This window comes from Sturnira hondurensis, unplaced genomic scaffold, assembly GCF_014824575.4.
Source record: "Sturnira hondurensis isolate 20B ecotype Veracruz unplaced genomic scaffold, ASM1482457v3 Scaffold0014384, whole genome shotgun sequence".
Taxonomy (NCBI): domain Eukaryota; kingdom Metazoa; phylum Chordata; class Mammalia; order Chiroptera; family Phyllostomidae; genus Sturnira; species Sturnira hondurensis.
Window position 1 is genome coordinate 38,683,645 of NW_028087015.1, and position 12,007 is coordinate 38,695,651.

Consider the following 12,007-nt stretch of genomic DNA (forward strand, 5'->3'; position numbering starts at 1 on the left):
AAAGAGTAAAGGAATATAGTAAAGGAGAATAAAGTCAGCCAAATTTAGAATGAAAGAAATTCTACAGAATAAATCAATGAAATAAAATAGGAAACCATGAATTCATATAACTATAAGTAAATGAAAAAATTGAGCATGTGATGAAAATAATGGGTAAATGAGGCAGTTTCTTCGGCAAATAAATGGCATTGTAAAAAGGAGGAAGGAGAGAAACTGTTATATATGTATGTATTTTACATATAATAATGCACAGACAGACAGATAGAAAGAGTAACACAACCAAATGCAATACATGAAAACCTTTTCGGGGCCTCAATTCAAATCAACCGGTGGGAAAAAGATATTCTGCAGCTGTTAAAAAGAATAAGGAAGATCTCTGTGAGCTGTGGTTTCTGGACTATATTAATTGAAAAAAGTAAAGTGCAAAAGAGTGTAAGAAGAGGAAAATAATACATCATTTAATTTTACAGAAAGAAACAAAACAAGTGAACAAAACAGGTTAACTACTAAGGGTGGAGCAAATGAAGTGGAAAGGCTAGGAAGAGAGTGATATTTCTTAAAATAGCTTTTTGTACAGTTTTGACTTTTGGAATTATGTTAATTAAAACATGAAGTGGTCAATCTCAGTAACAAAACAGAAGTCCTTTATATTTTTCCTGAAACTTTTTGGAAACTTTGAAATTATTTCAAATTTTAAAAAGACAACAGGAAAATCTAGATACTTGATAACATGAAGAAATAATGTTCAGAGGAATAGCACTGTCACCAAGAATAATTTGGAGGTTGCCAAGGACTTGTTTTAAAATGTTTTCTAGTCTGACTGAGAACTCTGACATTTTTTCTGACATCTGAAAAAAATTTTATGTTATTTTTGCTGGTATGTGGTAATTCTATTATGGATTTTGGTGTGTTTTATTTAAAGGGCCCTTACCTCTCTTAGATATGGAATACAGTACATACTTAAGTATTTATGCCAGGGATGTCCTTTAAATACTCTAGATGTATACTGGGAGATAAACTTTCCAACTAAAAGGTAAAGTTAAAGGTAGCTCAAGATGTGAGGATGGAGCCCTAGAGGATTAGATTTTCCACCGCCTGTTATTAGGCGAAGATTATTTCGGCTACTGGCACTCAAGACAGTAATGCTCCTGACAATAATAAACATCACCACCAAGTAAAATTCGTTAATGGAAGAAAAAAAATAAATATAACCTCGTCACACTCACGAAATGTTAGGAAGGGAAAACATTAAGTCTAAGCAAAAAAAAAAAAATCTTCATTTAAAATACACAGGCCAATGCAATTTAAGGGCAATCAGCAAAGAGCTTCTGTGCTTTCCACTACATGCTGAGTCGTAAAAAATCACGTCCATTCCGCAACCTTCAGCTAACTAATCACCAACTAATGTCAAACGCGTTAAACAGGTCAGAGACGTGGGGGGAGTCTCCCCACAACCACTTCGCACAAGTCATCCCCAGGGGCTCCTCCGAGGCTTTCTCCCCGACCCTGCTGAGGAGGTTTGGCAGCGGGAGGTGCTCGCGGGGGACAGGACAGAAGCTGAGGGACCGGCTCCGGGAGCCCCACGCCTCCGTTGGCAGGAGGATGCTGCGGTGGGGAGGACCAGGCCGGAGGCCTAGAGGAGCGAAGGCCGAGTGCAGGGCGGAAGGAAAGGACGAGGGGGGCCGCGAGCCCCGGGGCTGGGGAGGTCGAGGACGTGCAAGACAGAAGGTGAGAGCGGACCGAGGAGCCGCAGGACGCGGGTGACCCCTAGGCCGGAGGAGGCGGTGGGACTCTGCGGGGCAGGAATCTGCGGGCAGTTACCTCCGCCAGGGCCGGGCACCTCCGGGGCGGGAACAGCGCAGTGATGCCCAGGGCCGAGCGGGCAGCGCAGCCAGGATGCGGGAGGACGACAGCCGAGGGCCCAACCGGCCGCCCAGACGCTAGCCAGCGCCCAGGCGACGGCTAGAGGGGAGGGGAAGCGAGCGCCAGCCGAGGCGCCAGCTCCCGGCACGCTGCGAGCGCGGGCGGGCACCCGCACTGCTCCACCTCCTCCTCCCCCTCCCCAGCCCCGCCCGGCGTCTTCGTCTCGCGCCCCGGTCCAGCGATCCTGCAACCCCCGCTCGGACCGGGTCGCAACTCTCGGTCTCCAGCCCGCGCTCGCCCGCGTTTATTCTCGCGTAGCCCCGCCCACCCCCGCGCCCCGCCTACTCCGCCGACGCCCCGCCCACCCGCCCGGGGCTCCCGGGCTGGGGAAGGTCCTGCTTTCCCCGCGCGGGGGCGTGCTTCACACTCACGGCCTCCGAGTGCCTGGGTGTTGTGCAACGCCTCCTAAGAAACCGTCTAACAACAGACCTCTGAGTACCGTAAGTCACGGGATGTCACCCCGCTAGTGTGGACCGCCACAGACCCCAAAAGAAAGGGGTCGTTCACTGCCCTCCGTGCGTCGAGGCCACCGAAAGCGCTCGGAGGACCGTGTCCTTTCTCGTAATCCTGGCGGCTGGTTTATTTCCCTCACTGTGTTCGCTTCTTTCGCTTCTGCCCCGGTCCAGCCCACCGACTGGGAACGGCACGAACGGCAGCTCTCCGGCTGATTCTGGCCTGGAAAAGCATTTTTCTGTAGCTTAAAGGTGCAGGCTTTAGGCAGTAGCTTGCTCTTGGTTCCCTCCTCTTCACGTGCTGACGTCACTCGCCTGATGTTTGGAAGCGTTTGGCAGGTTACCCTTGGCTGGGATAAACGTACTGTGCTGAGTAAATCGCCCAGCCCTCCCAAGTGAAGCTTGGCTTCTCTTAGTAAGCAAGATATACAGGGCAGGAGAACTTCCCGAAGCATCCCGAACCACACCTATCCCTCTGCTTGGGTGTGGGGTCACAAGCAGCTGGAACACTGATAACTCAGCGCCATTTATCTCAAAGCTTAGAGAAATGAGGTGCTTCAAGTTCGCCCAAAGTCAGGAAGAGCTTACTAGAATGAGCACCGAAAATCTCAAGCAGAATACTTCAGGAACTAAGAAATCCTGACACATTCCCAGTTTTCTTTCTTTTCGTTTTGGGGTCTTTTTTTAAAAAATATTTTATTTATTTATTTTCAGAGAGAGGCGAAGGGAAGGAGAGAGGGAGAGAAATATCAATGTGTGGTTGCCTCTCATGTGTCCCCCACTGGGAACTGGCCTGCAACCCAGGCATGTGCCTTGACTGGGAATTGAACCGTGGTCGTGTGGTGCTCAATCCACTGAGCTACACCAGCCAGGGCTTCCTTTCTGGGTCTTAAATGTGATACTAACAGGATAACTGTGGCTGACTTTGCTGTATGCCCATAAGACCTGGAGGTACTGGTGTTATTCTGGAATTAACTGTTCCATGCCTTCAGATTTTACGGGAATAACCACAATTTGCTAAAATAATTGAATGTCTATAATGTGTGAGACACTATGCTAGGTACAAGGGTGGGCCCAGAAAATAAAATCTATTAAAAATCGTGTATTTATTCCTACACGTTTAAACTTCAATCACCCCCAAAGTGCTCTCCATGTGATGCAGTACACCTACTGAGACATTTTTTTCCAGCTCAAAACAGATTTAGAGCTTGTCAGTTTTGATGCCTTTTAGTGTTTATGTTGGTTTTTGTTTCACCCCTTCCACACTGGCAAAACATTTTTCTTTGAGACTTTTTTCACCTGGGGAAACAAAAAATTGTCTCTCTGGGGGCAAGACTGGGTGAATAGGGTGGTGGGGCAAGGGGGTTGTATCATTTTGGGACAAAAACTGCTGAACACTCTGTACGGTGTGGGCAAGTGCTCTCATAAATGACCCATCATGAAATGGGCAAACACGTTCAGTCTTCAAAAAAAAATTCACTGAAGCCGAATGCAGCCTCTCACAACAGCGCCACCTAATACACTGGGCATTCCTAGAACACTCACCCAGCAGGGGAAGCCTGTGCTACAAGACTCCCCGACTCCAGCAGATAATTCCAGGGTTTTCTTGGGGTCCTTCGTCATATGAAGAAAGGTAGATAATACTGTCCCTGTAAAACACTTGCAGGCACATAAATTACAGTGCAGTGATGAATGCCATGGTGGCAAAATGCACTCCGCACAGTGCTGCCAAAATGAGCAATGGGCAGGTCAGAAACCTCTAAGCCAGGCTTTAAATGGAGAACAGTTCCATTTGAAGTACATGCATCCGGTGGTGCCTTTGGACTCCCAGGTGGAACCGCGTAGTAAACAATTAGGTATGTGGTTCGGAAACCCAATGGGAGGACTGTAGGGAATAGGATATGGAACCTAAGCATCAGCCTCCCCTTCAGCTCTCCCTGCACTTTTGAAAGCTCTCCTTTCTTTAATGTACACACGTATGCCGATGAGTGTAGTGAATACCAATCCTTATGTGGATGTGAAAGGCATGGAAGAGAACCATGTGAAAATCTGAGGGAGCTCAAATAAAACAAGCCTGAGGATTCCCCATCAGATTTGGTGTTTTGTAGCTCCAGTGCCAGATATGCAATAACTGAGGACCTTTTGGTAGCAGCTAATAAAATCACATCTGACTAGCCTGAATAAGGGAGGGAATGTATTGTACAGGTTCTGGTGGATCCCACAGAATCTAAGGAATGGGTTCAACAACCAACCTATGGGAAAGATGGGGACCAGGAGAGGCTGTGGACATCCTCTCTAGAGCAGTGCTGTCTAGAAGAAACACCTGTACTGATGAAAATGTTCTCTGTCTGCTCCGTCCAGTGCGGGAGCCATAAGTTGCAAATGATACTGAGCACTGGAAATGTAGCTAGTGCAACTGAGACACCAGGTTTATTTTATTTTATTTTTATGAAATTCAAATAGCCACATGTGGCTAGTGGTTCCTGTATTGCCCAGTGCAGCTTCCAAGCTTTGCCTTTTAACACGGCTCAGCTGCCGTCATTCTCAGCTTTCGCCTCAGTTGAAAATCGCAGCTCCCTTGGAGAGAACATGCAAATGATGCAGTTTGGGCGAGATGCACGCCTGGGTCCGTCAGCTATGGCTAGGACCACATCGTACAGAAGTGGCTGCTGAGGGCTTGTCTGTGTTCCTGAGTCCACTCTTCCTCCACCAGGGAATCATTATAGGCTGAGGTCTACGATAAGATGGTTGGTGACTTTTTTACACTAGACGGCGGCGTCAAAAAGCCCCCCCCCCCATACATCTGGGGCCTAAACAACATAGATGCTTCTTTTTCTCCTGTGTAACTGTTGTGATGTGCATATTCAGTTTGGTGGAGTCACTGTAATCCCCTCCATCATCCAGAGACACAGATTCCTTTAAGAGGTTTCCTCGGTCATTCTCCAGCGTCTTGTTGCATAGTCAAAATGGTCACAAGGACTTCCAGCCAAAGGCAAGGGGAAAAAGAGAGTGTGCCCAGTTTTAAGACTTGGGCCCACAAATATCACTCATGTTTCTGCTTATGTTGCAATGGAGAGAACTTAATCCTCTGGTCACACCTAACTGCAAGGGAGGCTGGGAAATGCATTTTAGCAATGTACCCAGTAAGACCCAAAATGAGTTTTGATGGGCAGGAGTTTTTAGAAAATGATTAGAATACAAAATATAATAATACATATTTCCTTCCTTCAAGGATATCACAGGTTTGGTGAGGAGATAGATGAATACTTAACTAGCAATGAATAAAGAACATGCTGTGAAAACTCTAAGAAAAGAATGGCTTAGAGCACGGTTTCTCAGACTTTATGTATGAATCACCCATAACTCTTGTCAAAACCTCTGATTCAGTAAGTGGGGGGCGGGTTGGGGGTTGAGAGCTGCTTTTCCTTGGGGGCGACTTTCCCCCTGTCCGCCAAGGATGACAGTAACAGTACTAAGACATGATCTGCTTGGGGAGGAGAGGTGGTCAGTTTCTCAGAGGAAAAAGGCCAGGAACCCCTTCCTCCAGGGGCTTTTATTGGGTTGTAGTACACAGGAATACAGCCGGTAAGGATCAAACAGTAGATAACATTTCAAAGAAATCTGAGGGCTTAGTCTGAGTCAGTGTCTGTCAGGAAAGGGGGGGTGCAGGAACTTTGGGACACATACTCATTTCCTGCTCGGACCCTTAACATATGAATGAAAACACTCTTAGCAAAGCAGGTTTCACAGGACATTTAAGAATTCTTTCTTATGCCTGATTTACCCTGGATACCCCTCTAGCAAGGCAAGGGTCTGCACAGCCTCCCTCCCCATCACAGGTTTTCAGGCTTAAGTGGATTAGAGCCAGGAAGTGCTTCTCCCAGAGGACATGGGGACTCGGGCTACGTCAGAATAGCCAGGGGTGAGGGTCCGTCGCTCTCTCTTTGTGGCAGCCCCCCAAGTCCTTCCATGATGGCCTCCCAAGTGATCGTGTCTGGCTTAGGTTGCTCCTCCTGTGAGGAGCCTTACCGGTCATGAACATCGACCATGCGTTGGGGGCAGGGGCAGTGTTTGCTACCAGAGACAAACTTTGTCTCCTAAGTGGCTCACATTCCGGAGGTCACTCACTCAGTCTTAGCCATGGGGGGGTAGTTCCAATTCCTGAAACCAGGCAGAGCAGTTCCCAACACTTTTCTAACAATCTCTCATGTGATGCCAACCCGTCCCTTGGACCATACATTGAGTAGCAGGTGATTTCAGATTCAGCCACCCCCACAGAGGGAATGGCCTTTGAACTACATTTGCAATCAAGTGCAGTGATTGGGACCCGCTTTTCATGTTACGTGTACTGTGTTCAACTTTCAACTCTGTGATTTACTGTGTGATTTAAATAGCCAACCTACAAGCCTATTAAAGATCTTAAGTAACAGAGAACGTCACACAAACTGGACTGAACAGTAAAAGAAGTTGAGTAGCTCATGGTCACAGGTTCAGCAGGTGTCCTGCAAGTTTTGACCAGGTAGGTCTTATGTGTTCCATTTTTTCTAATTCTTTTCACTCATCAGACTGGCTTCTTTTATGATAAAGTGAAAAGATGGCAAATTTACACCTATTTTACAAAGAACATGTACTTCATTTTTCTTCTATAACTGAACATTTTCATGAGCCTCTACCTCAATGTGTAGCGAGGAAAGTCTTTATCTTGACAAGTAATTTTACCCCCATGTCTTCTTTGGTGGAGTTTCTTTCCTCCAAATTCTCTAGCCTGCCGATTGTCTCATTCTCATTCTACTTACTCCACAGAGCAGGTTCATAATGATAATCATCGGAGGATGTTTTGCCTTCAGAACACTGGTGGACAGAGTGATTTCACTCGAACTTTGTTTTCTGTGCGCTTACCCATCACCGCTTCAGGATGTCTGACGCTTGCTCCTGGGTCGGGTGCACTGGTGTCTAATGTGGTGTCTACATCTAGTGAGTCTCTGATTTCCCCTGTGATGATGCCAGTGTCCACACAGCCCCAGACACATCCTTCATTCCTCCATTCCACTGCCTCTACCGTGGGGTCCTCTTGCTCTCCACAAACTTGTCCTAAGAACCGAGAGCAGGTCAGGAATGTTGCAGCTCCATTCCCATCACCTTTTGTTTTATTCTGCTGGGACCACCCCAAATTGGGGGTGAGGGAGCACCCTGAGATATTTTCCAGTAAGTGGGAAAAGCTACTCTGCTTTCAACTTTCTTTTCAACTCTACCCCCATGAGACTTTTACCTGGAAATACATGTATATCTGATTCCTTTTTTCCCACCAAGTCTGAGTTTTCTTCTTCTTCTTTCCTGAACAGTACTCCTATTAATGTACATTCTGAGTCCTCGCTGGATTGTCCCTACACTGTGGCTTATGGTAAAGCTCCATATTCACACAGTGCTCTGAGTTTGATATACAGGGTCTGGTGGAAGTAATGCCCTTTTGGATGTAGTTCGTAAGTAATAATATGGGTGTAGTAATTTATAGCTTTAATTTGAACTTTTCACCTAAAATGTTTTACGGTGTGCTTGAGTGTGAGTGATGTTAGAGTTACATGCTTATGATTTTGTAATAACAAAGGAGTTATTTGTGCCAGACTTCATATAATGAGAAATTTAGAGAGCCACTTTCTCTGTGAATAAAGCTGAACTGTTTGCAAAGAATCAGATAATAATTTTGCTTGGAAACTCCCTACTGCTTTCCACGGCGGCCTGCACCAGTCTGCATTCCCACTAGCAGTGCAGGAGGGTCCCCTTTTCTCCACATCCTCACCAGCACTTGTTTGTTGATTTATTGATGGTAGCCATTCTGGCAGGTGTGAGGTGATTAATCTCATTGTGGTTTTAATTTGCATCTCTCTGACTAGTGATAGTGAGCATTTTTCACATCTATTGACCATCTGTATGTTCTCTTTGGAAAGGTGTCTCAGGTCCTTTGCCCATTTTGAAATCGGATTGTCTGTCTCCTTGGTGTTCTTTATATATTTTGGAAATAAAACCCTTACCTGATATATTACTGGCAAATATGATCTCCCACATAGTGGTTCCCTTTTCATTTTGTTGGAGGTCTCTTTAGCTGTGCAAAAAGCTTTTAAATTTGATGTACTCCAATTTGGTTTTTTTTTCCCTTTGTTTCCCTTGCCTTAGGAGATAGGTCAGCAAAAATACTGCTAGGTGAGATGTCTGAAATTTTACTGCCTGTTTTCTTTTAGGATTCTTATAGTTTTGTGACTTACATTTAAGTCTTTTACCCATTTTGAGTTTATTCGTGTGTGGTGTAAGTTGGTCTAGTTTCATTTTTTTTTGCATGTACTGGTCCACTTCTCCCAACACCGTTTATCTAAGAGACTGTCTGTCCTCCACTGTGTGTTCTTGCCCCTTTGTCAAAAATATTGACTGTGAGGGCATGGCTGCCTTTTCACTTTTTAAATGTCTTCGAAAGCAGATGTTTTAAATTTCAGTGTTCAATTTACCAACTTGGTCTGATTTGGGGTTTCTGTGTCCTAAGACACCTGCCTAATTCAAGGTCATTATTTTTCTCCAGCTTTCCTCTAGCAGTTTCGTACTTTCACCATTTATTTTTTTTAAATATTTTATTTATTTTTAGAGAGAGGGGATGAGAAAGAGAAAGAGTGGGAGAGAAACATCAATGTGTGGCTGCCTCTCATGTGTCCCCTACTGGGGACCTGGCCTGCAACCCAGGCTTGTGCCCTGACTGGGAATCGAACCGGTGACGCTTTGCTTCACAGGACAGGCCCATGCTTAATCCACTGAGTTACACCAGCCAGGGCTAACCATTTATTTATTTAGACAGATGTGATGGATTTTTAAAAAATATTTTATTTATTTATTTTTAGCAGGAGACGGAGGGAGAAGTAGAGGGAGAGAAACATCAGTGTGTGGTTGCCTCTTGTGCGCCCAGCACTGGGGACCTGGCCTGCAACCCAGGCTTGTGCCCTGACTGGAATCAAACCAGCGACCCTTTGGTTCACAGGCTTGCGCTCAATCCACTGAGCCACACCACCCAGGGCGCATCTCTTACATTTAGTTCTGTGCTGCATATCAAGATAATTTTGTATAAGGTAAGTGTTGAGGGTATTTTTTCTGTGTGAATATTCAACTGTTCCAGCACCATTTATTGAAAAACTATAATTTCCCCCGTTGAATTACCTGGGTGCCTTTGAAGAAAACTGAGTGCCCCTATGTGTATATCCATTTCTGTACTCTCGTTTCATTGATATGTATGTCCCTGTACCAATCCCACATTATCAGTTAATGCACCTTTATAATAATCTTGAAATCAGTAGAATGCTTCCCAAATATTAATATATTTTTTCCAGCTGTTTTGGCTAGCCCAGGACCTCTGATTTATATATATATGTATACATATATATCTGATTTATATATATATATCTGATTTATATATATATGTATATATATGTATATATGTGTATATATATGTATATATGTGTATGTATATGTATGTTAGAATCAGTTTGCCAATTTCTATAAAAAAGAGTCTGCTGGAAACCTGGTTGGGATCGCATTAAATCTGTATATCAGTTTGGTGAAAACTGATGTGTTAACAGGTTGTCTTCCAATCATGGAGGCACATTCTCATTAAATTGCCAAAGATTAAAGATAAGGGATATTAACAGCAGTAAAAGAAGTGTTCCGTAAGACCATCAGCTGATTTCTCAAAACAAAAACAAAAAAACAGACCCCAAAACTTACAAGTAAGAATGGACTGGAAAGTATGGAGTCATGAAATCCAAACACCTACATCCAAGATTACTCTATCCAGCAAAGCTTTCATTTAGAATGGAAGGGCAGATAAAGTGCTTCTCAGATAAGTCAAGTTCAAGGAGTTCATCATCACCAAGCCCTTGTTATATGAAATGTTAAAGGGACTTATCTAAGAAAAAGAAGATCAAAACTATGAACAGTAAAATGATAACAAATTCACAACTATCAACAACTGAACCTAAAAGACAAAAACTAAAACTAAGTAAACAACTAGAACAGAAACAGAATCACAGAAATGGAGATCTCATGGAGAATTATTAGCGGGGACGGGGAAGAGGGAGCATGGGGGAAAAGGTACAGGGAATAAGTAGCATAAATGGTAGGTAGAAAATAGAGAAGGGGAGGTTAAGAATAGTGTAGAAAATTGAGAAGCCAAAGAACTTACATGTACAACCCACAGATGAGTACTAAAAGGGGTGGGGGAATACTGGAGGGAGGGGGGTGCAGGGCAGAAGGGGAGAAAAAGGAATGGACAACTGTAACAGTATAACCAATAGAATACACTTCTAAAAAATAAAAAATGAGCTATTAAAAATGGAATAACTAACTTTATTAATAAAAGGCCAAAGAAAAGAAATTGGTAACTGGATTAGGAGAATTTTAAGATGGTATCCACACTTGATTTGAATAACTAGATGATAAAGGCTGAGGTGAAAAATGGAGGAGGAGGAACAGGCGTGGACAGAAGGCAGGGGAGAGGGCCGTTCAGCCACATTTCGACTAAGGAGCTCTGGAGGTCACCCACGTGGAAATGTTCATTACACAGGTGCACACTCAGGTGTGGGCTGGAGCTAGGACAGCCCTGGCTCCCACGTGGTAAACTGATTTATCTCAAGAGAGTTACCTTTCTGGCTGATAGGAATTGCTAAAATGCCAAAAGCATATCTAAGAGTTTTCAAACACATATTAATTTCTAGCACACCATGAAGCAGAAGTAATGCTTATAAGGAAAATTGCTGGTGAGGAAACCAAACTCAGAAGAGTTCAAATGATTTACTACAGGACTCAAAACCAGTCTGAAAAAAGGTTTATTATTCAGAGAATTTAAATGAAGAAACTGATAGAAACTGAAAGGAAATTATGTGCCCTTTCAAGACCTTTAGATTTAATGTTCTTAGTTCTTCATTTCCTTGAAATTAACTGTAATACACAGAAGTGGAGGACGCCTGTGTGGTGTCACTAAAAAGCGTTGAGCGCGCATCACATGCATTTCGGGATCAACTTCCCCTACCTTGCAGTTACCCAAACTAGGTTTGTCCCTTCTTTTCTAACCATTGCCACACTAACATGATCTACCTAAAACAAATACATAACAATCAAGGCCTTCATGACTCTTCACTGACTACAATGAATAACACAGTCTCATGAGCCATGTTCTAATCATTGTTCATGGCCTATATGTTTAATAGTCACTGTAAAAAACGTGTTGAACTAATGCCAAGTACAAAGTACACACTGATGCAGTGGATGCAAGTGCGAGAACAGTGCTACCCCAAGTTCATCCACTGCCCACTGGGATCAGCATCACATTGGAGGTGGAAGTCACTCATCTGTTTTATAAGGCTATGCAGGTGAGTCTTAGGAATGTTAAAGTCTTAGAAACACTGTCCAGAGGACTAAAAGTGAGGAGATACAGTCTCTTTTCCTATCTTACTTCTCCAAAGGGTACTGGAAACATCTGTCAGGCAGCTGGGATTCTTAAAGCCTCTCAAATGGAGCTGCGCGAATGAAAGGGGCAGGGTTCACGTTTCTGACCCCTAAGAACCACTGAGCCATGCTAGCCTGCAGCCCTTTGGAAAGAA

At 44.2% G+C, this 12,007-nt stretch overlaps 1 protein-coding gene across 3 annotated transcripts in view; it reads right to left on the bottom strand.

Moving 5' to 3' along the window:
• The window catches only part of CPLANE1 (ciliogenesis and planar polarity effector complex subunit 1), a 93,896-nt gene extending 91,885 nt beyond the window's left edge, over nucleotides 1–2,011 (bottom strand). For all 3 annotated transcript variants that reach the window (XM_037063197.1, XM_037063196.1, XM_037063195.1), the window contains exon 1: nucleotides 1,822–2,011. The gene's annotated coding sequence lies outside the window, so the exon portion shown is untranslated. The remainder of the gene's footprint in view (nucleotides 1–1,821) is intronic.
• Between the last annotated feature and the right edge of the window lie 9,996 nt (nucleotides 2,012–12,007).